Source organism: Ixodes scapularis, unplaced genomic scaffold (assembly GCF_016920785.2).
Source record: "Ixodes scapularis isolate PalLabHiFi unplaced genomic scaffold, ASM1692078v2 PGA_scaffold4__175_contigs__length_147842914, whole genome shotgun sequence".
Classification (NCBI taxonomy): Eukaryota; Metazoa; Arthropoda; class Arachnida; order Ixodida; family Ixodidae; genus Ixodes; species Ixodes scapularis.
This window is the reverse complement of record NW_024609879.1, coordinates 11128554-11154315: the sequence shown is the minus strand read 5'-3', so window position 1 is coordinate 11154315 and position 25762 is coordinate 11128554. Positions and strand designations below refer to the sequence as shown.

The following is a 25762-nucleotide window of genomic DNA, read 5'->3' as shown; positions in this document are numbered from 1 at the left end:
CTTGTTTGCTGACGTGCCTATCAAACGTATGATACATCTCGCAGCATTACACTCTACGATCACTAGTTTCAATCAGAGAGGGTGCGCTTGACGGCGATCATTTCTGCGAAGCTTCTGCATCATTTCACCGGCGCTAAAGGTCGGACACCTGGCCCAGTTATTCTGCAACACAGTCTCTGTCCCACGGAGGCGGCACCATCGCATCCTATGTGCTACAAAACAGACAATTGAGCTGCACTTTTTTGGATTTGAGGCCTCCTTGACATTAGTGCTTATCAGACGTCTCTTACATGTCGTGGGTATGAACACTGCATCATTTTCTCTTATTGTTTTCTTGGCCGCAATTCTCAAAGTGTGTTTTTGTTTTAAGTGTTCAGTGTGCCTCCTGTCGAGGGCATCTCACTTGCTGCCTATCGTGCTCGTATTGGGTGCATTTTTTGAGCTCGCGCCGCAAATACAAAAAAGTTTGTTGTCGCCTAGTCTTTGTTTGCCGCTACAGAAAATCTGATTGATATTCGTCACGGTGTGCGTTTGCTTCTTCTTCATTCTAGCAAACCATCTTTAGACGAATCCGAGGACCAACAAACAGTTAGGCAAACTTCCGTCTACGCTCGACAAACCCCTGCAGAGTACAAGAGACTACCATAAAGAAATTATGGAAAAGCTTATTTGTATCACAGTGGGCGTTCAGAACCTTAAAAAAAGAGTGATTCGGGTAGAAAAAAGTGAAAGCCGTTTACAACTCCCTGTAACGCCGAATTGGAGCGCAGCTCTTGAGGAGGAGGGGGGAAGGGTACTGAGGGGAGGGCAGACCCCTTCTCCTCCTTCTCCTCCTCCTCCCCTCATTCTTTGATATGCTCCGGGGGGGTCACCTGACCTCAGGGGGAGGGGTCACGTGACCTCGGGGAGGGGGCCACGCGACCTGGGAGCCACGTGACCTCGGGGGGTCACGTGACCTCGGGGGTCACGAGACCTTGGGGGCCACGTGACCTTGGGGCGACCTTCAGAGGGGTCACGTGACCTTGGGGGTCACGTTTCCTGGGGGTCACGTCACCTTGGGGTGACCTTGGTTGCGTCATCGGCGACGGCGACGGCGACGCTGACGCCGTTCAAGCCGTAATCGGGCGCCTAAGAGCTGCGCTCTAAAAAAAGGGGGACGATCAGTCATGGTTTCTGGACGACATCATTGCCATTGTACAGAATTTTAAATTACTCGATAACAACCTACGGAGGTTATTTGTGACGTAAAAATTTTGGGACAGTAGCAGGGCACGTGAATGTTCTTATAACGGCCTGCAATATTGTTTTTGAATGGATCCTAAAAGAACGCGGGGAATTATAGGATCGAACCGAGCAAATTGTTATCGATTTTTTAAAAGGCACTTAAGGTATACCCCGGCGAAATTGTACGAGCACGTCGTATTGCTAGAAAACGGGATGGGTTCACTCGTGGGGTTGTAAATTTTCACGGCTTTGAAAAAAAAGAAACAAGAATTACAAGGTAGAGCTCCGACTTTACGGAACGTTCCGTCGCCAAATGTATAGACCGAGGAGCACTTTTCTTTTAATATTTAGAAAGCAAGAAGGAAGCAATGAAATTTCGCAAACCGCATCGCGAAGCTCTCAAAAGAGCACGACCCAGTTTTGATAAACTGTTCATTGACGAAAATTTGTTTTGTGATGACCCTTACCTGAGTCAATTCGTTGAATTACTAAACGCGATGTTCAGTCTTGTGCTTCCGATTGTAAATGAGCGCGATCGACGGTCTAGCCGTAATTGTAAGGTCTCCAGTTGAGGTTCCTTGTTTCCAATTTCCGAAGTTCGTTATCAAAGCAAGATGAGTCTAATGATGCTGTTGAAATATACTGCCCTCAGGTTAGTTTATGGACCGAAACGTGGCTTTGAAGTAATAAATCTAATGGCCAACAATCAGTACAAAGTGGCCTGACCATTCACTGGACAGACATATTTCTTTCCCGGGGGCTGGCGTACTTGTGGCAATTATAAAGTAATTCGTTCAGGAAGTTCTCAGTTTACAGGCTGATAATAAAATATGTTTTGTTCGAGTCAAGCTGGCATTTTTTCATATCTTGATAGGCGTTTCTTATAGACCCCAGGTCGTGATGTCATGCTCATTTAAAGATTTATAAGATTCTTAATTTTGTAACGCTGCGTTATCCTCAGTGCCCCGTATTTTTGGGGGGGAGGGGATTTTATTTACCCTGGAATTGAGTGAACTGATCGTGCGTCTGCTAGATATAGCAAAAATATTTCGCACTATAGAGACTTCTTGGACCTTTGCAGAGGTTGTCCACTTCATTGAGTTGTGTTAGTTTACACGCGTGAATATTCTGTTCTTGACTTATTTTTTGCATTGATTCCTGACCTAATATCATCTGTTCATGCCGTTGATGCAATGAGTGATAATAAAATTGTCTTGGTAATTGCTAACATTGATGTTCCTGAAAAATGTTGCGACAACAAACTCATTTTTAACTATCCTAGAGCATATTCTTCTGAGCTCGCTTAAACTATTCAAACGTTCCTCCTTGACTTTCAAGGTTCCTAATATCTCAGATCAGTAAAATAGAGCAGGAGCGTGATCAAAAACAAGCTTTTAGAAATTCTGAGTCTATTTATCCTAAAAATAAAAATAACTAGCTATCAGAAGTGGGAACGCGACAGAACAGCACACGACAAAACAGCACGCGATAAAACAGCACGGTCAAAACAGCACGCGTCAAAACAGCACAGCGTCAAAACAGCACGGCGACAAAACAGCACGCGTCAAAACAGCACGCGACAAAACAGCAAGGCGTCAAAACGGCACAGCGACAGTAGAGCACGTGCCAAAACAGCACGGCGTCAAAACAGCACAGCGAAAAAACAGCACGCATGTAAAAAGGCTGTAATAGGTAGCGTTTTATGAAAACAAAACAGAACATAAGGAAAAAGGGTTGGACATTGCATGGCATTATTTAAGAGCTAGTGGAGAACCATTACGAAAAATGTACGCTGGCGGCGACGGGACCGCACTGAAGTCAGTGTCCCGAGTGCTGCTGCTGAGTGCTTGCTAAAAACCGATAAAGTTAGCAGTAGTTACTACTACTTAACTACGCTAATCTTTGAAGAGATTGGGTAGCTAGAGGGGATACCTGCGCGTCGATGTTTGCTGCGTTGTCTGGTCTTTTTTGAAGTATCAGGGAAAGAGAAAAAGTTATTGGGAAAAAGATATCTATAGGTTAAAGTTATGAACTGCCTGGTTTGTGGCGGTCGGGTGAGGTTCCGTAGTACTCGCCGTTTCGTAATCACCACCTAAGCGTAAACCGCCCCCCCCCAAAAAAAAAAAAAAAAACCAACCGGGAGATGCGTTGATTACAGATGCATTGATAGAACCGGTAAGATAAGATGACTTTAATGTGGAGCGTATTCAAGGTGTACCATGGGCACCGATTCTGCAAGGTTCATTCGCCGTGAATAAAATCTCATGGAAGCACGCGGCTGGAGCTTGCAGGCGAGAAGTTGTACGTTTTGAGTTAAATTCACAGATTATTGCCGACGAAGGGCCTTGATCGAGGGGAAACCGGTGAAGCGGTAACATGCCGCAGCCTCAATGCTGTGGCCTTACACTGCAGCATGGGTTGAACACACCGTTGCTGCACACGCTTTCTTTTATTTTTCTTTTAACAACTAACGACAGTACATTGCCGTGCTATTGAATTATTTATTGTCGACGATATCACCAGCAAACTTGCGCGTCAAAATGAGCAAAACTGTTGGAAAAAATTGCGGTGGCTTAGCTCGGCTATGCCAGGATATGCGCAGCGTGAGCTTATGCGCACAAAATGCGAGGCGCTATCAAGTGGCTGCGGTGCAGCGTCAGACTTGCCTACTGCGCAACGTAGCGCACAGCTGGGCACGCGGTGACGCCAGTGCGTCTGCCGCGGCTGTGACGTCACTCCTCTGGAATGCACAGACCGGCGAGGCGGGCGCGGCGGCGGCGGAGCGCGCGGCGGTGTCGGCTCCGGCGTGCCAGCTGTGCACCGTATGACGTCCCTGCTCCTCGCGCATGCGCAGCACGGAGCACGGCTCATTAGGCGAGCCAGCGAAACTGCTCAACCTCGGCCAGTGAAGGTCACGCTACAAAATAGTCAGGAAACGCACCAGGGGGGGCTTCGGTACTGCCCAGGGAACCGTCGATCATGCGCCCATCGAGTATACTCCCCAGTCCGAACTTGCTTCCAAAAGAACAGATTCGAAAAATTGGCCGCCGACGAGTTGGCTTTCGACAAATTGACCTAGAACCTAAGTTCCTTTACAGTGCCTTATTTGCGACGTGCATTTTTTAACTTCAAATGCTATATTTAGGGTTCAGCGTTTTCGGGTTAGCCTGAATACAACCGGTAAAAGTACACCGAATTCATTTTTTCGAATTCAATCTTAGCTGAAAAAGTTTAGTATTTTCGAGGGTGTTTGGAGTGGTGTGTGTGTGTGTGGGGGGGGGGGGGGGGGGAGAATGTGACTCTAACTAGGGTTTTGTGTTTTCGGATAAATTCGAAAACACCCGCCGATAAAAGTTTCGTCTATTCGGATTTATCTGATAAACTTTGAATTTCGATGTGCAAATTCCCTCCCCCCCCCCCACACCCACACACACACACACACAAATATATTTTACAATTAATGGCTTCATCAGCGCGTAGACTGAATGGTCCTGGGAAAATGCCACCACACATATCTTTCAAATTTCGGCCAGGACAGCAGGTCATTGTACCGTCGGGTCAAGACAAACGTCACTGTTTGTGGTTCCGGTTTGGGTCATACTATTTGTGCCTGAGAGAAAGGAGAGGTTGTGTTTTTGTTACCGTGAAAGCTATGGACCATAGAAATTACATAAAGTGGGGAAGAGGACAGTTGAAACTTCTCTATTTCATCCTTTTCCACACTACCTCTTGCGGCCGCGCGGTAGGTTGATGGAACAGCATGGAATGAATACAGGCCTCCCAGCGACTACCTTCAATAGGTTATTGATTTTAATGTATCGACATTTATCTAAATAACACTTGTGTGCCACTCTTGGTCTAGGACAAATTAGTATTGCCAGTAGTAATGGCACCAACGCCAAATCCAACTGAAGAAAATATTATGTTACAATCGCGTTTTTTTATTTTTTGTCCAGCATACGTTTACATTTGCATATTATTTGTTTCTTTTTATTAAGAAACACTGCGAAATTGAACTCTGAAATTCGCAGAATTCGGAATCAAACAAAAATAAACTCCGATAAACTCCGAATTTTCGGCAAAAAATAAACTGAGAAAGACACCCTCTGAACTTGACGAAAACTAAACTCCGAAAACACGGAACCCTACTCATTACTGACCATATCACCACTTCCTTTCGCAGTTTTCAGCTTCTCTTCTAGATCGGTTCACCTTTCAACAAAAGCTCCGGGGGCGCAGGGGTCCACAGGACGAAATCTGGGTTTTTCCTCTGATAGGGATTTGTGCCGAATTCTTTGTTAAAAGAAGAGGCTTTAATCGTGAAATCAAACAACGGAAATCAAGAGCGTCCGTAAATGCCGCGCATTGTCTAACACCCCTACCTTCCGTCTACTAGAGTATGGCATAAATACGAGTGTTTTATTTTCGTTTCTGCCGTCGGCGCGAATTTATCACCTCTTGCAATCGTGAAAAAAGGGGAAAACGCATCGAGTACAATGCTTGCTAATTTCTCCATTTTGATATTCGCCTCTCCGACCGAAGTGGTACTGAAGCTCATGCTCGTCCTGTGTACAAATACGAGCACACGACGATCATGTCACATTACGATAAGTACCCAGTGCGTCTTACAGAACAGGTCGCGTCGGCTGCCAAAGATGGCAACAAATAAAAAGACCAGTACCTGGTACTCAATTGACGTTTTACGCAAACGCTTTTAATTATTGCATTTTCGTTAGTATACTGGCTTTCGTCAATAAACCCTAATATAACAGAGAAGTTTATGAGGCTACAACTATTCACCGCAATAAACCGAAACCTTTTGTTTGGAATAAAAACCGAAAAAAAGTGCGCGGAATTTAAAATAATACAGACCGAAAATGCCGAACCCTAGCTATATTGTCAATGTCATGTTTTGACGCTTTGACCCTGTGCTCTTTTGCCGCGTGCTATTTTGACGCGTGCTGTTTTGACGCCGTGCTGTTTTGGCATGTGCTCTTCTGTCGCTGTGCCGTTTTGACGCTGTGCTGTTTTGTCGTGTGCTATCTTGACGCGTGCTGTTTTGTCGCCGTGCTGTTTTGACGCTGTGCTGTTTTGACGCGTGCTGTTTTGACCGTGCTGTTTTGTCGCGTGCTGTTATGTCGTGTGCTGTTCTGTCATGGTGCCATCAGAAGTGTTGGTGTACTCGGCAATCAGTAAAAACGTTTTAATAATAAAAAAAAAAAACGACTTTATTCTAGGGCAAGAATGGCGAACATAACAGATTCGTTCAAGAAAAATAGCTAAGCCATTCTAAACTTTGGGAAGATAGAATTAAAAATCCAAAAGAGCGATTCTATGGGGGAGGCTTAAAAATTCTTGAGCTCTAATTCTAGAAATTTTTAGAAAATCATCAGCCGCCTGAAAAATGAGTACGCTTTACGTAGCCTTATTGATGTAATAGTAACCCGTTGTCTAACCTGGAAAGTGCAATTAATCTTACTCAATTCTTAGGTGAGGATTTTAGCGAAGATTTCATAACTCTGCCTTCATACAGCTTTTATTTTGTTTTAGCAGATGTGTTTAAAAAAAGCCGTAAGGGTTGCACTTAAGCGGTTTGTGCAGGTGAGTTATACGGCCAGCGGGACATAGTATAGAGACTAATCGTAACAAGTAGTTGGCCAATTATTTAAAACTCGCTAATTAACGTTTTAATTAATTAAGATATACTATTTGGTTTCAATTAGAAAGTCATTTACTGATTTTCGCCGAGGTTGAGCAAGTTTCTAATTGGAACCATATGTCTGTTTTCAATATCTAAAAGTAAATGAACGAATTCTAATTAATTAGACGATTGATCGTTACAATTAGCCCCCCATACTACGTCCACTTGACCGTATAACTCACCTGCGGAAACCGCAGAAGTGTGACTTTCACGGCTTTTTTAAAACATATCTGTTAGTTAAAAACAAGACGGTATGTTACGTAAGCCAGAGTGGTGCACTTCTTGATGAAATAAGCGCCGTTTCCCACGGGATTAGCCAGCTTATATTCAACGTATCCAATTTTCTAGTCCGGGAAGTAGAGGTATTACGTCCAAACTACTAAAACTCACTTTGCCATCCTGCAGTATCCTGCTGCCAATATTAACCTAACAAAGTTCAGATCAGGGATTAACACTTAGAGACTGGAAACACGCAAAGATTATTCCTGTTTTTAAGTCTGGAGACCTCATTTCTCCTAATAAGTATGACCCCATGTCTCTAAGCAACCCACCCCGAACGCTCCTTGAACATCTTATCTCGTCACGTCGTTAGTAGCCTCTCAGGTATGCAGTTTTCTTCACTAAATAGCCCGGTTTCTGTAAAAAACAATCATGCGAGACTCCATTTTTTTATTTCTTAATGATGGGCACGACAGCATCCACTGTCATACAAACATTGATGCTATTTTTTTAATTTTTAGGGGCGTTTGATCGTGTCCCTCACCTGCTTTTAACAACAAAAAAAAACTTAGGAAGCTCTTACCGTTTAGCAGTCAATTCTTGTATGAATCTAGGCACTTCTTTGCGACAGAACCCGATCAGTCTCAGTTCGTAATGGCTCATCTCATAGATTTATATTAAAATGAGAAGTTTCCCAGGGATCGGCTCTCGACCCACTTCTTTCAATAATCTATATAAATGTGCTCTCAAATTTAACCTGCTCTAATTTCAAAATTTTCGCAGATGACGGCGTAATTCATAGGCGCATAGTTACCAAAGACGATCGCTAGAGACTGCAGCCTGACATAAATTATTCTGCATGATGCTGCGAGAATTGGTAAATGAGTATCAACACTTCAACAACCGAACTTCCAACATTTTCCCAGCAGAAAGTGATACTCACTTAACAGCTCGATCCCGAAACAGTAGGTGATTATAAATATTGCCGCCCGCAAGGCCGAGAAAGCATCGCTCGGTCACGGACTTCAAGAAGATTCGCGTTTATTCTTGCTCAGGACGTAACTTTCATCTTTTATTCCTTATTTCTTGTTCTCGAAAGTGCCAGTTCATTCTCGCCCCAAGCGCGCTACGCTCGAACCTTTTTTTGCCAAATTTTCGAGATAGGGACGCATGGTAGATAAGGAGCTGCCCGTGACCTTGTCGAGTCAGTCAGTCTGTTACGCTTGCTGTTACGCCGCCAAATCCCAGACCGCCTTTCTGCTGCCTCGACGCTCGTTCTTTATTTTGTTTAGCCGAAGCTCGTCGATTCCACGTTTATTTTCAGTTAACTCTTCGTGCTCTCGTCATCTTCAGTCGAGAAAATATCTAGGTGTAGAAATAACTTAAATTTAGGTTGCAATCAGCATATTAAATACATTGTGTGAAAAGCCAATTCCACACCGGTTTCTCCTAGAAACCAAATATATTTAGCACATATTGATGTTCGGTTGGAAGCTCACATGTCCTTCATTCATCGACGGTAGAATACGCTGGCATAGTATTCAGCTCCTGGCAAGATTACGTCATTAAAAAAGTCGAATATATCCAATACCAACCCGCTGGACTTATATTTTGAACTTGTTTTTTACGTCTAGTGTGACAGTTCGGAAATCTAAAGCTGATCTCGCAGCTCTTTCTGTCAGACTCAAAGTTTGGCGATTGATCCTACTTCACCGAATATACAACCATAATGCGTATCTTAAAAGTCAAAGTTTTTCTCTCCCCCCCCCCCCCCCCCCCCCGGCCGCCCTCCCCTTCCCGAACTTTTTCCTAGGTACGATCACCAGCGCAGATTCCGTATGCCCTCATGTCGCACCAAGCAGCCTTCCAAGACTCTTTTAACTCTGTTTATTATGAAATGCAATTACCTGCCGGAGAATATGGTAAATGCATCTGATTATTGTAAATTTAAGAGTCCTCGCGAAGAAATATTTCACGTACTTTAAGCCCATGTACTACTTTGGAATGTAAATATTGCCGCGCCCGCACCTGACCAAGCAGCAGCGGGCTCGCGGCCCAATGGTTATCGTGCTTTCATTCCACGCAGAAAGCCAGGGTTTGATGCGTGGCCGCAAGTACACATTTTTGCTGACTCTGTAATGTCATATCCTGGTAAATTCAAGAACCGTGTTGCTTTTTCTGGGTCAAACTTTTCTACGTGCCGAACCCTCTAGGCCGATCGTTAAAGAAACTCACGCGTGTACAAAAGGGCCTCCGCGTGGCCAGCCGAGGTCAGTCTCACCCCAGCGTCCGATCCCGCTGTTAAGCCTACTTCGACGCCCGCGGCGCTCTATTACTATCTTCTGTTTCATTTTTTTTTTCAAAAGGTCGCGTCATTAGACGTTTAGTTTACTTCAGTTTTCGTCGCCTCGTCACTTGTTGTTCCTGACAATTTGGTGGAGGTGAGGGGTATCGCATTCTATGCCCGCGGTGCGTACCCCTCCAAAGACATCCCTACCAAGTGAGATGCTTAGCCCCTGAAAACTACCCTCCACAGAAAACGCCGAAGCCCGAAGCATCCGTCATACCAGAGGTCAGTCCCCCGACTTGGCTCCCCTGCTGCAGAACCCAAAAACAAGATCCCGACGTTTACCACCCCGCCCGTCGTCGTCCTGCCCGTCGCTCCGCGGACTCCTACTCTTTTCCTCGGAGAGATCTACGAGGACGTCGAAGGCTGGATCAACCAGTACAATCACGTGGCCCGCCACAACGGGTAGAGTAACGAGCAGCGCCTACAGAACCTCTATTTTTCGCTTGAAGGTACTACAAACAGCTGGTTCGAATGCCACGAAGCCTGCGTCAGTTCGTGGGACCTTCACAAGAATGGGTTGACGCGTACCTTCACCAGTCGACACCGAAGAGAGAGGGCCGAAGATCTGCTACAATCGAGGACCCAGGAACAGAATGAGAACCTCGCCAGCTTTGTAGAAGACGTTTTACGCCTGAGCTCCCGCGGCGACCCCGTGGCCAGCGAGGAAAAGAAGCTGTGCGTCCTGATGAGGGGCGTAAAAAGCGAAATCTTCGGCGGCCTCGTTCGTAATCCCCCGACGACGGTAGATGAATTCGTCGCTGAAGCCACGAACATGGAGCGGGCTTAGCAAGCACGATCGAACCACTACACTCGACTCGCCGGCTCCCATGCTACTTCGGCGATGGCATCATCAACGCTTGACCTGGGCAGTCTCGGTGTCGATGGCTTTCGCCAGATCATCCGCGACGTCGTTCGGGAGGATATCAAGAAGGTGCTGTCAACTGTCGTTCGCCCTGCCTCGCTCTCCCTGACCGAAGTAGTACGAGAGAAGAAGCAGCGAGCCTTCCAGCTGAAGGCTCCCGTCGACCTGGCACCACCAGAACAACTGACGGTGAGTCCCTTACAAAAATATGTATGGACGTCCTATGTCCATACTTTTGTTGTTCTATTACCTCTTTGTCCATCCTATGGATTCCTGTAGACAGTTCTTAGACCGTCTATGTACCACTGGTTTGCCACAGAATGGACATAAAAACGCTATAGAGATCTTCGCGAAAGAAAAAGTTTTTCATTCCTTCCTATTTCCTTTCTATGGTCCCGGTGAGTCTATGGTCATCCTATTGCCTCTCTATGGTGTGAGCTATATATTGGTGCATTAATAAAGTGATGCCGGGTAGACGTTTTCTTTATGTGTAGCGAGGTGTCCGAGTTAAAGAGTTGTTAATTAAGTTCCGGGTATCAATATGTTACATTGATGTCTGGAGGCATATCCAACCTCAGGGTATACTCATTGTGGAGATAGAACCCAGTCAACGCAATGGCATCCTGAGGATGTACTGTGGATGTCGAGTCCAGGATGATGGGTAGTCCCGAGGACATCCTGAAAGAGTCTCGAATGATCCTCAAATGATCTTTTTGTCCAGACCCATTATGTCCTGAGAACATCCTGAGTTGCCAGCCCTAAGGACTGCATGGGGACCTTTCTGGGATAAAGGCACCCTACTGGTTCAGTCAATGCATATCGTCAAGGAAGCGTTTGATTATTAATGAAGTTCAGAAATATACAGGGTGTTCCACGAAAGGTGGACAAATTCGATATTGCAAAAACTAAGCGTCGCAACAAAAAAAGACTTGTGTCATTTTCGTCCTGGGCCAGGGGCCTATTTAGGAACATTATTAGATTCCGGGATAATTAGATTGCTTATTTTTTTGCATAATTAACTCTTTAATATTAGGCATGGTTTCAATGAAAAAATTGCTCAGCATCATCGAAAAACATTAAATCAACAAATTGCAGAACGATAGAATGCACGCGCAGCATTTTACGGCTTTCTGAAAAACAGCACGAATTCGACGGGCTTTTAAATTCCGGTTTGCTATCAGGGTGCATCTCGGCCCCAACATTTTTTTTAATTGAAACCATGCCCAATATTAAAAAGTTAATTACGCAAAAAAATTAGCAATCTAATTATCCCGGACTCTAATAATTTTCTTAAATAGGCCCCTGGCCCAGGATGAAAATAACGTCGTTTTTTGTTGCGACGCATAGTTTTCACGATATCGAATTTGTCCACCTTTCGTGAAACACCCTGTATATATACTGGGTGCCTCAGATAACATGCAGCAAATTTCATGAAATAATGAAACACTAGACAGATAAAAGCAACTATATGATGATGCAGACATCTTCAGAAAATGTCCCTATTTATTTCATTGTGGTTAACTAAGGTAAAATTAATTGATCAACTTTTTATTTATTGGTCTAGGAGCTCAAGTGATATTTGAAGTTTTAGAATGTCATGAGAAATGATCGATTATGATTTTTACAACAGTGTGTGCTTTGACCAGTCCTCTTTGAAAGGCAAGAAAAAACACCCATGAACCAAGGCACACGGACCGCTATTGCAAAGTGGGTGGTCAAAGGGCATTTTAAAATTCCTGAGGTATTTATTTATTTTTTTTTGTAAACAGGACTACAGAAACCACACCTTGTTTTAAACAGTATAATTGTAGCTTTCTCCTGATGCTCCACAACCTTGCTAATCACAGTTCAGCTCTTAAAGGGCTACTCCACCGATTTTTTCATTGTCTCCGATTTGCTTGAAATTTGGCTAAACTAACCAACAAACATCGCAAAAATAGTATCCCATATATTAGGTCAAAATATTGTTTTTTCGCGAAGTTATTGAATTTACAGTTTTGGTCCTCTCCGTGTTTTTCAAGCTCGAAGTCTCTACTGGCAACAATGAAAAAGTGACGTCAGTGGAAGGCAGGGGTTCACTCTTTGGGCTGTAGATTTCGTTTTAAACTGCTTCGAAGCAGTTTCATGGTGTCAAATGAATGCTTGGGAAGCTCGCTGCAGTACCCGCGCTCCAGCACGGAACAAATGATTGGCATATTCTATTTTTTGGCTGCTTGCTCGACTGGCAAGCCTGCCTGCCACTGACGTCACGGCCCTGAAAAGCGCGCGTATATTTGAATGTTGGTTTTTGCATCATTTTCATTTGCCGATTTCGCAATAACTATTATGAATTTCGCGATTCTAAATAGCACACCGGAGAGAGTAAAGGCCGGGGAGTCAGAAAATATAGTTAGTTGAGGTAGCTCAAAAAATCGGTGGAGTACCCCTTTAAACCAATATTTAAAGAGCTGACTTAATTAATTTTACAGAATTAGTCACAATGAAAAATATATTGAGAAATTTTGACACGACTGCTAAGAACATACAGCTGATTTCATTCACCTGGGGTGCTTATTCTTTTTAATGTTTGCTGCATGTGTTCGGGGCACCATGTCTCCAAAGTACCATTAGGCGATGCTTGATAGCCGACTGGCCTTTTTGGGGTCACCCATGCAAATGCTGAACTGGCTTGCGATGGATGCTGCGCGGGCTTCTTCAAAACCATGAAACCAACACACAAAAAATTATAATTATTTTAACAGAAGAGTAGGCAGAAAGTACCAGCCAAAATATTTATTGAATAGAACAAGCAAGAACAGTACTCTGAATCAATTAAAGGCCAAACTTCAAAATTTTGTCCGAAAAAATTAAAAAAATACCTAAGAAGATAATTTCCTCTCAAAACAAAATTTCTAGCACGCTAGCGGACCCTTCAAAAACCCCGGTCCGTGTTTCCCATCTGGGCTCCTCCTTTCGGTCATTCAGGGACGTCATGGGAAAGCCTTGAGGAATGACAGCGACAAGGCTTCCTGCGACGTCCCTAGATAAACGAAAATAGGAGCCCAGACGGGAAACGAGGACTGGGATTTTTAAAGGGTCTATTAGCGTGCTAGAATGTTTCTTTCGAGATTTTTTCTTTCTATTTTTTTCTTATTTAGACAAAGAAAGTATGAATTTGGGCTTGTCAGGTCTCCTAAGCAAAATGACTGGAAACAATAAAAATCAAACAAGACGAGGGTACTAAAATTGAAAAATAAAATAACGAAGTGATAATCACTTCTCGTGTTGTGCGATTGTGGCTGCTGGTCCAACAAGTTATAATTTAGCTGCAGACAAAAGGCATTCACTATTAATAATGAGAAACAAATATTAGATAAAGATACTAGAATTTGAACACTAAAATAACTGGAAATGATAATGACAAACTAACAAAACTTGTTCTGTGGTGTAATTGTGGCTGCGGGTCAAAAAAGTATTACCTGAAGATGGGCTTGAAGAGAGAAAATAAAGCATGAATTAAAGAAGATGCACACTATACATGGATATAGATGCTCATAAAAAGTTAAGGGATGTTGCCAAGACCAGATTCCTCAAGCTTCCTGAGCTTCTCCGCCGCGTGTCGTAGCCACGTCTTGATTACCTCTTCAATGTCGTGACGTGTCGTTGTGATACGGGGGTTTCTTTTTACAGCTTCTGAAAAGTTGTAAGGTTTGCTATTACTAGTCACCCAAAACCCAGAGTGCTAGCTATAGGGCAAAATTGCAACAATGGCATGAGTATGCTCATCCCTTCCTTGAGGCGATTGAGTATTATCAGAAATACTTTCATTATTATAGCCAGCCAACTGATCACACTGTGAAACTGTTGTGCACTTTCAGAGCATATATTAGATATTTATTGGTTATTTAGGAGAAAAAAACACTACTTCCAAACACCATTCCATCAAAAAAGCATTGCCATAATGTGTTGCGTACGTACGGTAAATCAGCTCAACACACTGCAGCTGTTGGAATTTCGCCTTGCCTTTTTGCCCTTTCCAGCTGAAATTCACCGCAACGTTTTGGGTCATTAGAGCTTCCAGCAGTCGACGAGTAGTGGCCCCTACAGTCTTCCCTCCGAGTCCCACGAACCAATTTAGCTGTGTCACAGAAAAACAGGTTTATATAAATACCAGGCACTTCCATGGCATCTAGCCAAATGCTCCATAATTCCACGTGCCAGCTTTTTTTCCCATGGCTTCACTAGCCTGTAGTTGGCACTCAGATTCCATGAAGGTGTCGTAGCTTGCGGGTGGATCCTGAACGGGGAAGTTGTCGTCAACGTCCGCCTTGTGCTTGTTCACAGCTTCTAACACAGTGCCCATCAGGGCAGTCAGGTTATCAAGCCTCAGCCGGATCATGTGTAGAATTTCCAAGGTCTGCCGCCTGAAACCTGAACCATCAACAGGAGCATTGTATAAAATTTTTAAAACCAACTATCGAAGGCAATCCGAAAGGTTTCATACCTTCAGGCTCAGGTTCCTTTTATACAGTTTTACTGGCAACATTACGGCAAGGAGGTGTAGAGCTGGAGGTTGTACTGGATTGCTTAAATGCTGCACAAAAATACACAGTTTCACTGAAAACAAATCAATGACAAATAAGTGACCTCAGGACCGAACAGTCTTAAAACCCTTAGAGGTCGTGAGCACTTATTCTATTTGCTATTGTTCCAGTCAGGAACTATTTTGTGTGTTTTGGACACTGCACAGGAAGAGCACTCATGTGAACAAACACATAGCGAGTAATTTACCCAGTATTTTTTTTTTATTCCCGAGGTTTATAAAGGTACTTCTAAGCACAAAGGTGTTATTTCTTTTCCTATGCTACTAGTTTTTCACAAACAGCATCCCAGTGGTTTTCACTAGAATCGCTAAAGCTTGCTTGTTCCGATGAGTCTGAATAGGTCTCAATTAGCGCAACACTGTCACTGACACGTCGGGCAAGCTTTCGGCAAAAAAGGCGACCTGCAGCACTGTCGGAAGCCGTCATTATGCAACAAAAAAGACATTGCACTATTATAAACACAATTAAGCTTGAGCAGATACTCCTGGTTAGCCTCAGACCGTGCCGACGCTTCACTAGGAGACATAGTTTCCTCATTCTACGCTGCAAATGAATATTGAATAGTAATTAAAAGTTACTTACCTAATTCGCACATCTCCTCGAAAAGGTGCCCAGCTTCTTTCCCGCGCAAATAACTTCCCGCCTCCCTTTCCTTTCGTGGCGGCGTCGGCGGCGTGCGGCTTGTAGTGCGGCCGTGCGGCGGCCATTGCGGCCAGTGTGCAGAAAGCGGATTCGGCCGTTGCTTCGGCGGCAGAGTCTATTCTACAGCAAAATCTTTAAATACTATAATCCACTTGGGATTTTATGTTTATTTTACGTCCGGCTCCATCTTTAGGGTTTTGTTTTAAATATGTCTTGAATGTTTTGGCATGTGGGTCAAGCTCTAAAGCAAAAGCCGCATTCCGACGACATCACGCAATCGCTGTATGAACTTGGCGCGCGCTGGTCGGCGGTTTAAACTGTTTTAACCTTTTTAGCAGCATTTTGGCTTTGCAGTGGTTTCTTTTTTTCCATATTTCATCCCGAAAGCTTATTCGAAGAACCTGCAAAGCATTGCTCGAATTTAGCGGACCAGGGTGCAAGGACCTTCTGAGGATGTCCTTAAGACGCCACGTTGATGACGAATTCCGGATGGCCCGTAGGATTCATCCTGCGGACATTCCATGGACTACTTTTAGCGGACGAGGATGATAGGACCTTTTGAGGATGTCCTCAGGATGTTGTGTGTTGACTGGGAAGTGTTTAGTATGTGCCGGAATAATGTTTTTACTTTTTCAGTTGGAGGTAGGTATATGTGGGTCGCTGCGGCCCCCGTAGATAATCGCAACTTTCACAACCCATAGGGGGCGCACTGGTGCCTATCAAAATTGCGGTCATCTGGATGATCGTCGTTGCAAAGCGGTATACTAGGCTGGGTCTGCGCGCGAGGCGTAAGTAATTGTAGTTTTGCTATATACGCGCAGTATCAGAGACTTACTTTTTTTTTCACGTCAGGAAAGTGTAGGCAAGCCATTTTATTATGAGGCCAATCATCCAGGAGCTAGGGAGTGCGATTCTCACACCGCGGTACCACCATCGCTTCAAGTGGCTTCCCTATGGACCCCGTATGGACTCCGTGCAGACCCTGTATGGCTTCTCTGCAGACTCCATAAGGAGCCCGTGTAGACCCTGTATGGCTCCCCTGTGGACCCTGTATGGCTCCCCTGTGAACCCCTTACGTACTCCCTATAGACCTTGTATGGCTTCTTTGCAGACCCCTAAGTGCCCTACACTCTTTAAAATGACTTTTACAGAGCACGTTTTTGCGTAGAAATAAATGGGGAAAATATCTTTTTGTAGAATCCTTTATTGGAGATCAGTACAAGATGACAAGAGCGTGATGTTTGCATACACTTTTAGCTTACAGGGTTTTGCGGCACAATTAATATTTTTTTTTACAGCCATGCCTCACCGGCGACTTCAGGTAGCGCGTCCCGACTTGGGTGCGTCCTAACTTCGGTGGCAATTCGCGGCGCGTCCGCCTGGGAGCCGGGGGTTGGCATCCCTGAAACCCCTCTTCTGCCGTGTATGTTTCGGCGCCAAAGTGGCCGATTAAAGCCAAAGCAGAACAGTCACATGCTGTCGAATATCGATAGTCCCAAACCAGCACACGCGGTCGTGCAGTTATCCGAGTGGCCGCTGCGGCTGGAATGGTGGCGTTGCGATCGCAATTAGTTTGGTTTTCGAGTACAGATCGGTGCCGCGTTTTCAGAGCAAGCTCTTTAGCAGTTTCCCAACTGACTTGCTCTAGAAACGTTGGTCGGTGCGGACCCCGTAGCAGACCCCCTGCAGACTGAGTTGCTTCTCTGCGGACCCTGTAGGGACTCCCTGCAGACCTTGTATGGCTTTTCTGCAGACCCTGTGCAGACCTTGTATGGCTTCCCTGTGGACTCCCTAGGGACTCCTTGTAGACTTCGTATGGGTTTTCTGCAGGCACCCTATAGACACCGTAAAGACCTTGTGTAGACACCCTATAGAGTCCCTATGGACTCTATATGGCGCCTTGCCATAGAGAGGGTATAGGATGACCACACATCGTCCATAGAATAGGACGTCCATAGAACGTCCGTTGGCCAATATTCTATAGTGCAGCCATAGGACGACTTCACACAGGCAACAGAGGTCCTGGTCTGCCTATAGATGCCTTTTGTTCTGCCTATGGACGCTAGTCTATAGAACGTCCTAGAAGTGTCCATACATATTTTTGTAAGGGGTTACGCCGCCATGGCCCGACGACCGCCACCTGCTGCCCATCAACCTCGTGTGCCACGACGACGGGACGCACCAGCACAGCCGCTCCCCCGACGTCTCGACAACGGACTTCAGTACGTCCGGCGAGAACAACCGGCGCCCAGGAAGACCGACTTGTGTCGAACGGCTGATCGACGCCCGCTGAGCTACCACTGCGGAAAAGCGGACCACATCTACCGACGATGCCCCTACCGCCAGCTGGGCCTAGGAGGGCTTGCGCCCAACGACCCTCGACCACGTCTCGGAGAGCTACCTCGGGATATCGAGTACTACCTCCGCCGCTCTTCATCTCCTGGGTCGACTCCCCGCCGAGAATTCCGTTCACCGTGTCCCCGACGCTCGCCATCGCCTTTCCGCCGGGTCTCGCCGAGACAACCTGTAACCCAACGCTTCCCTTCAGGAAAACTAGGTGCGGCAATGCTGGGAGGTGGTTTTGCCGAAGACGAACGACGCCAAGATCCTCCAAGATCGTTGGAGCGCTCCCACTCTAACGCCGCAAGCCCCGAAACAACGATTCTGCGAGAGTGTCGAATAACCTCAGTGTTATCATCGACGGCCACGACGCGGCGGCACTTATCGACACCGGAGAAGACTACTCCGCTTTGAGTGGGAGACTCTCGCTGCCTTCGGAAAGTTGCGAAGTCGTGGGACGGACCGCTGATACGAAATGCAGGCGGACATCTCATCACACCTGTCGGCAGGTGCGCTTCTCTGTTCAAGGGACGTTATTCTCGGAATGTAGTTCTTGTGCGAATATGGCGCTGGAAACCTGTCCCATCAACGGAAAATCCCAAAAGCGACGTTAGGTGCACTGCGAGTCCTTACCAGTCACGTAAACCTGCCGCCGCTGCCGAGTGTCATTTGTGCCCGTTGGGACCGAAGAAGCCATCTGAGGTGTAGCACTGGTGGAAGGGAGCACTCAACTTCTTCTTGGACGAGGGATTGGCATTGCAAGAGGCGTAGCTGAGCTCCAGGACGGGCGTACCGTAGACCTTATCACCAACTTCCGGCAAGAGTCTCAGCACCTTACAAAGGCTACAGCAGTGGGCTACGTCGTGGAAATTCAGGACTGAGCCGCGATCGCCGTGATCTCAGAAGACGCCTCCCCGACGCAGCACAAGAGAACCACGCCGTCAGAGGTCGACATGGACCCGTCCCTCCCAGCCCCACAACGACAACTCAGTGACCTTCTCGCCGAGTTCAGTGAGTGCTTCTCCACGTATTCAAAGGTGCGCCAAACGACTTTTGCGAAGCATTGAATTATTATTGATGACGACGCGCTTCCTGCTTATCCATCGCCGTATCGTGTCTCTGTAAAAGAGAGAGAAGTCATCGAGAAGCAGGTCCAAAAAATGTTCGACGACGACATCGTCCAGCCCTCATACAGACCGTGGGCTTCATCGGTAGTCCTGGTGAAAAAGAAAGACGGGATTTTTAGGTCCTGCGTGGACTATCGTCGACTGAACGCCGTGACTAAAAAGGGCGTTTACCCGCCACGCATCGACGACACTCTGGACCGGCCGTGAAAAGACTGCCTTCGTCACGCCTGACGGACTGTACGAATTTAAAGTGATGCCGTTTGGACTGTGAACAGCAATGGCGACGTTTCAGCGCGTAATGTACACACTTCTTTCCGGCTTCAAATAGCAAAGCTGTCTCGTCTATCTCGACGACGTCCTGGTATTCGAAGCGACTTTGGAGGGCAGCTGAGAAAATTGCTAGCCGTGCTACCGGCTCTCCAGAATGCTGGACTGACACTAAAGCTGTCAAAATGGAGGTTCGCTTACGGCAAGGCCAAATTCCTGGGCCATGTCCTGAGTGCGCAGGGTGTAAGCCTGGATCCTGCAAAGATATCCCCTGTCGCCAAATTTCCGAAGGCATCAGACAAGAAAGCCGTAAGAAGATTTCTTGGGCTGTGCGCTTACTACAGATGTTTCTTTCGGGATTTTGCCAAGGTTTCTGTACCGCTCACGCATCTGACGAAGGACGACATGAACTTCCAGTGGGGAGAGGAGCAAGGACAAGCGTTCAGTGAACTGAAAGACTGCAGTCACCCTATTAGCCCCGAGAAGTTCGCGTGGCGCCCCCTTACGGCGAACGGGGGTGACGTCACGGCGAGGAGAGAATTTTTCCCCGACTCGGCCCGCTCGCTCTGTGGAGGCTGGGACGACGCTAGCTGACGGCGCGCTCGTTTCTATTTCATTTTTTTAAGCGTGTTTTTCGTAGGAAGTGTAAATTTTTATATGTGCCTTTATTGAGGTATGGCCTGTAGCTACAGGCGAAACTTCAACCAACATTTTAAGCATGGTTGACAGGGCAGGCAACGCATGAATCGCAGCTGGTATATGAAAATAAAGACATATGGCCACAATTGCAGGAGCATCACTATAGATTTACATTTTGCACAATAAATGCTGCTGATGGTCTGAATAAATTGGCAGGTTATGTATATTTTTTTTTTGTATCTCTGTTTTTAAACAAGATCGCCGAAGCAGAAAAGCTGCATGTTGCTCGAGCAACATGTTAAATACAGCCTGGGCCATGAAGAGAGAATTACAAGTAAGACAACCCAAGTGCAGGGGCAAAGTGAAAACAAAAAACAAAAAAAAAACAAGGAACATTTATTATATACATTGCTCGCATTTGACCTTTGCTGGATTCGGATAGTATTTGAATGGACTACACGGGTGGTATAGGTGGACTTGTTTATATCAACCCTCAAGTAATGCATAACAAACGTAAGCGAAGGTGTCTAGCTCGTTATTAGTCCCTTAAGCCCTAAAATTGAGATTTTACTTAAATCGAATCGACCTGAAGCTAAAATACCAAAAGCTTTTTTTCACGCAGACTGTCGCCCTTCACAGGATCCACATTTTCTGCTACTAGTGCTGCGTCTACCACTGGACAGACGTTCGAATGCTTGCTTTTAATCCTGTTTTCCTTTTTTGTCAGAGTCCAGCTGTAGGGAGTTTGGAGGCTGATTAAGCTTTTGGGGACCTGCAGCAGTGTCCCTTTTAATTGGAAATGACAATTCAGACTAAACGGTGTATTTTCGGAATACCCAAGGCTGGAATAAAGAATGTCAGGAAAAAGTATAAACATTCCATATTACGGCACTATTGCCGTGCATAGTTTGGCAGTTCAATACATATACAAACAACTGGGGGCAATTCGGCCGTTTTTGCTGCTACCATACAAACTAATTTCCAGTAATTGTGCAGCTTCTAAGAAATATGCCTGCATGCGTGTGTAAACTATATAATTAATTCGCGAAGAAGCTACATTTATTTAAAACAACCCTGTTCCACGAGCACTTTCAAGATCATCAGACGCAGGGCCTTTAAAACATCTGCGAACCAGCGCATGCAGAGTGGCAGCGCAGAGTCAGGGTCGCGAGAGAATTTGCCGACCGCCCAAAGGCCTATGATATAAATGCCACTTCAAATGCCTTGAAAGCGGGATGTAATATCGTCTTAAATCATGAACGTGCAAGGAACAGAATTCCAGCGTCTGAAACACTCGCGCCACCGCTTCACCGACCCCTCGCAAGATTGCCTTGTGTCGTGTGGACGGACGGGGAGGTTCATCGGCGGAATTGCCTCCGCCGATAGCTTTCGGAATTTTTAACCCAATTCTAAAGTTAAAAGGGACAAGCAGGCTTATAAAATGTACGTCAATACCGGCCCAACTCAACGTCTTTTACACCGGGTAAACGAAGTCCAGCTCCTCGAAGAGCTTGCGGCACACAACGCCGAACCAGGAAACCGGTGCTGGGAAGCGAGCCGATGCGAGATCGCGGAGCGGAGTCCCCTCCCTGACGTCACGGAACACCTCACCCAATCCGGGCGCGGCGACCGCAGCGACGCTTGTGTTCGCTCTCAGGGCTAATATCCTTGAACACTTCGATCCATCAGCGGAAACGGAAGTTCACATGGACTCCAGCAACGCCGGACTCTGCGCGGAACTCGTCCAAAGACAAGACGGAGCAGAGAGGGTGACCGCTTATGCAAGCCGGGCACTGCCCAAGGCTGAGAAAAATTACTCAACGACTGACAAGGAATGTCTCGCTGTCATCTGGGCGTTAACCAACTTCCGCCCGTACCTGTACGGGATTTTGTTCCGCGTTGTGACGGACCACCACGCTCTCTGCTGGCTCGCCAACCTCTAGGACCCGTCAGGACGCCTCGCTTGCTGGAGCCTTCGACTGGAAGAACTCGACCCAGCCACTGTGCATAAGTCTGGCCACAAGCATAACGACGCCGACAGTTCGTCTAGGGCTCCAGTCGAATCTCCTCAAGAAAGCACCGACGACGACGATGACGTCCGTTTTCTCAGCGCAATTACAGATACCTACATGGGAGCACTTCAACGAGACGACCCGAAACTTCGCGCCGTGATCGACCATCTCGAAGGTCAAGGAAGTTTAGTTCTGCATGTCCCGGCCCGAGACTTGTCAAGCTTCGTTCTATGGCGAGTCGTGCTCTTCAAGAAGAACTTCGGAACGAGCTACCCTGCCTAGCTGCTGGTTGTTCCTGCCAGCCTTCGCGAAAAAATCTTTCAAGCATGCCACGACAACCCGACGGCTGGACACCCAGGCTACAGCCGGACGCTCGCGCGTATTCGTGACAAGTACTTCTGGCCGAGACTCCCGAAAACAGTCCATCTGTGCACACGATCGTGCCATGAATGCCAACGACGTAAGAGGCTTCCGATGAGGCCAGCAGGACTCCTGCAGCCGATTTCTTCCCCGACTACGCCGTTTCAGCAGGTCGGAATGGATTTACTTATGTCCTTCCCAACATCGACGCAAGGAAACCGGTGGATTATTGTCGCGACCGATTATCTTACACGATAATCCGAGACGAAAGTCCTGCCATCGGGAACAGCGGTGGAAGTCGTCAAGTTTTTTTTCGAGTCCATTCTCCTTCGACACGGAGCACCTGAAGTGGTGATCACAGATCGATGATCATCTCTCATGGCACAGCTGACTCAAGAGGTTCTTCGGCTCAGTCACACCAGCCAACGACAAACCACCGCTTATCATCCGCAGACCAACGGACTAATGCAGCGGCTCAACAAGACGATTGCCGTCATTATCTCCATGTACGTCGACGTGAAGCAGAATACGTGAGACGGAGTGTTGCCGTACGTTACGTTTGCGTACAACACAACAGTGTAAGAAACCACGGGAGTGACGTTGTTTCAAGTGGTACACAGCCGGGCGGTTACCACGATGCTTGACGCCATGCTGCCTCACGTGCCAACCGATGATGGCAACGACAACGCTCAACTGATCTCTCAACACGCGGAGGAAGATCGTCAACTGGCAAGAATCACGATTCAAGACCAACAGCGAGTCGACTCACGCCGGCATAACCTTCGTCGCCGAGACGTCCACTTTCAACCCGGAGACCGGGTATGGGTTTGGACATCGATACCGCGCCGCGGACTCAGCGAGAAGCTTCTGAAACGCTATTTCGGGCGCAACAAGATCATCCGACGCCTCGGCGATCTGAACTACGAAGTTCGTCCCGACGAAACGCTCCCATCTGCAAGACGCCAGCCAATACCGGAGGTGGTGCACGTTGTCCGGCTCAAGCCGTATTACCAACGGTAGAACTTTGGACTCTCGTCAAAAAGTGAACTGTGAACCATGGCTCTCGATTATGCTGCACTTTTGTTGTGAATTTGTGTTTTCGTTTTGTGCTGCATCGGGACGATGCATTTTTTTAAAGGGGGAAATAATGCCGCGCGCGAAGGTGATCAAGCAGCAGCGCGCTAATGGACTAATGGTTATCGCGCATTCCTTCCACGAAAAAGGGAAGGATTCGATGCCTGGCCGCGGTTGCACATTTTTGTTGACTGTGGAGTGTGATGTTCTGGTAAATTGGAGAACAGTGTTGGGCTTGTCCTTGGTCAGAATGTTCTTCGCGCCGAAACCTCTAGGCCGATTGTTCCAGAAGCGCACGTGTGTACAAAAGGGGCTTCGCATGGCGAGCCGGGGGTCCGTCTCGCCCCAGCGTTCGATCCCGCTGTTACGATGACTTCGACGCGCGCGACGCTCTATTATTATCTTTTATTTCCTTCTTTCTCTTTGGCGCAAGTTCGCCCAATAAACATTTAGTTTGCTTCAGTTTTTGTCGCCTCATCACTTGCCGTTCGTGACGATATTGCTACCTTAGTTTATATATTTTGTAATAACTTTATATAATTTTTTCTGTGTTGGATTCAAAGTATTTTTATTGCTTCGTTCCCCCTTATGCAATGCCTTTTGGGTGCATAGAAGTAATTAAAATAAATTATATCTATTTTGGAAAGGAAAAATGAAAGCCGTTAACAAATCCCTGTAACGCCGAATCGGAGCGCAGCTCTTGAGGAGGAGTAGGGAAGGGTACTGAGGGGGGTCAGATCACCTGCGGGTAGTCACGTGGCCCCGGGGGGTCACGTGATCTCGGGGGAGGGGGGTCACGTGACCTCGGGGGGGGGGGGGGGGTCACGTGCCCTCGGAAGGGGGGTCCCATGACCTCGGAGGGGGGTCACGTGACCTCGGGGGGGGGGGGGGTCACGTGACCTCGGAGGGGGGTCACGTGACCTCGGGGGTGGGCGTCACGTGCCCTCGAAAGGGTGGTCACGTGCCCCCGGAGGGGTGGTCACGTGCCCTCGGAGGGGGGGGTCACGTGACCTCGGAGGGGGTCACGTGACCTCGGGGGTGGAGGGTCGCATCTCTCGGAAGGGGGTCACTCGACCTCGGAGGGGGGTCACGTGACCTGGGGGGGTCACGTGACCTCGGAGGGGGTCACGTGACCTCGGGGGGGGGGCACGTGCCCTCGGAAGGGGGTCACGTGGCCTCGGAGGGGGTCACGTGACCTCGGGGAGGGGGGTCACGTGACCTCGGGGGGGGGGGGGTCACGTGACCTCGGAGGGGGGGGTCACGTGCCCTCGGAGGGGGTCACGTGACCTCGGGGGGGTCACGTGCCCTCGGAGGGGGCACGTGACCCCCCCCGAGGGCGTCACGTGCCCGCGGAGGGGTGGTCACGTGCCCTCGGAGGGGGGTCACGTGACCTCGGAGAGGGTCACGTGCCCTCGGAGGGGGGGGTCACGTAACCTCGGAGGGGGGTCACGTGACCCCCCCCCGGTTACGCCGACGCCGACGCCGACGCCGACGCCGCTCAGGCTGGAAACGGGCCCCTAAGAGCTGCGCTCTAAAACCAGGAAGCGGCTTCCCGACCACTGTACGTTGCCGGCGTCCGCCCTCCCGCCGGTGACGTACAGGAGTATGGAAAAGTAAGAATGTCTTAAACGTGTCAGTAGAACGTTCCCTGCTCGAACGCATACCACCGAAGTTAGTCGTAAATTAAATACCTCCACTACAACGTTCATTTATATAAAATGTTTAGCCAACCTGGTCAGAAAGGGCTATTGATACGGTCTGCTAATTTACAGTCAAATCGAGGGCTATGAAAAATCGGCGGAGTTGCCGTTTGAGGATTGGTTAGCGCACCTGGCTTACCGAAGATAGTATGTTCAATTCGGATTTTAATTCTGCGTCACGAACCTAGTCAACCTCACTCTCAGACGCTATAAAAAAGAAAAAAACCGCATCAACAGATATGCTAAAATATGTGCATACTTTTTTTCTTCTTTTTAAGTTCCTTTGGACGCTCTCTGACGCACATCGACAGAGGCAACATGGTTCAATACCGGACATGTACGATGAAATTCTGCAGCGCCGGTTTCATGGTCCCGTCTTTGGAGCTTCGCAGGCGTTAGTGCGTGTCTTCTACCAGACCATGTCCAGCGCTGCAGCACTTACGCTCGCACGACTAGCTGGTGGGGTCAGACGGCGGACTAGATGCAGCGGGCGTGGCGACAAGTAGATATTGGGCTTGCGAACTTCTTTGACTGAGCAACCAAGCGAATCCACTAGTTATGGGCAAGTCGCCGTTCTAGAGCGGGTCGTCTCCTGCAATTAACTTTTGTAACGCAACGAGAATATTGCGGGTAAAATATTGCTTCGCTGAAACTTTTTGTGT

The 25762-nt window shown here is 47.3% G+C and overlaps 1 protein-coding gene across 1 annotated transcript in view; it reads right to left on the bottom strand.

Moving 5' to 3' along the window:
• The window catches only part of LOC115312126 (A disintegrin and metalloproteinase with thrombospondin motifs 16-like), a 189702-nt gene that overhangs the window by 81530 nt on the left and 82410 nt on the right, over positions 1-25762 (bottom strand). The gene's annotated exons all lie outside the window — the stretch shown is intronic.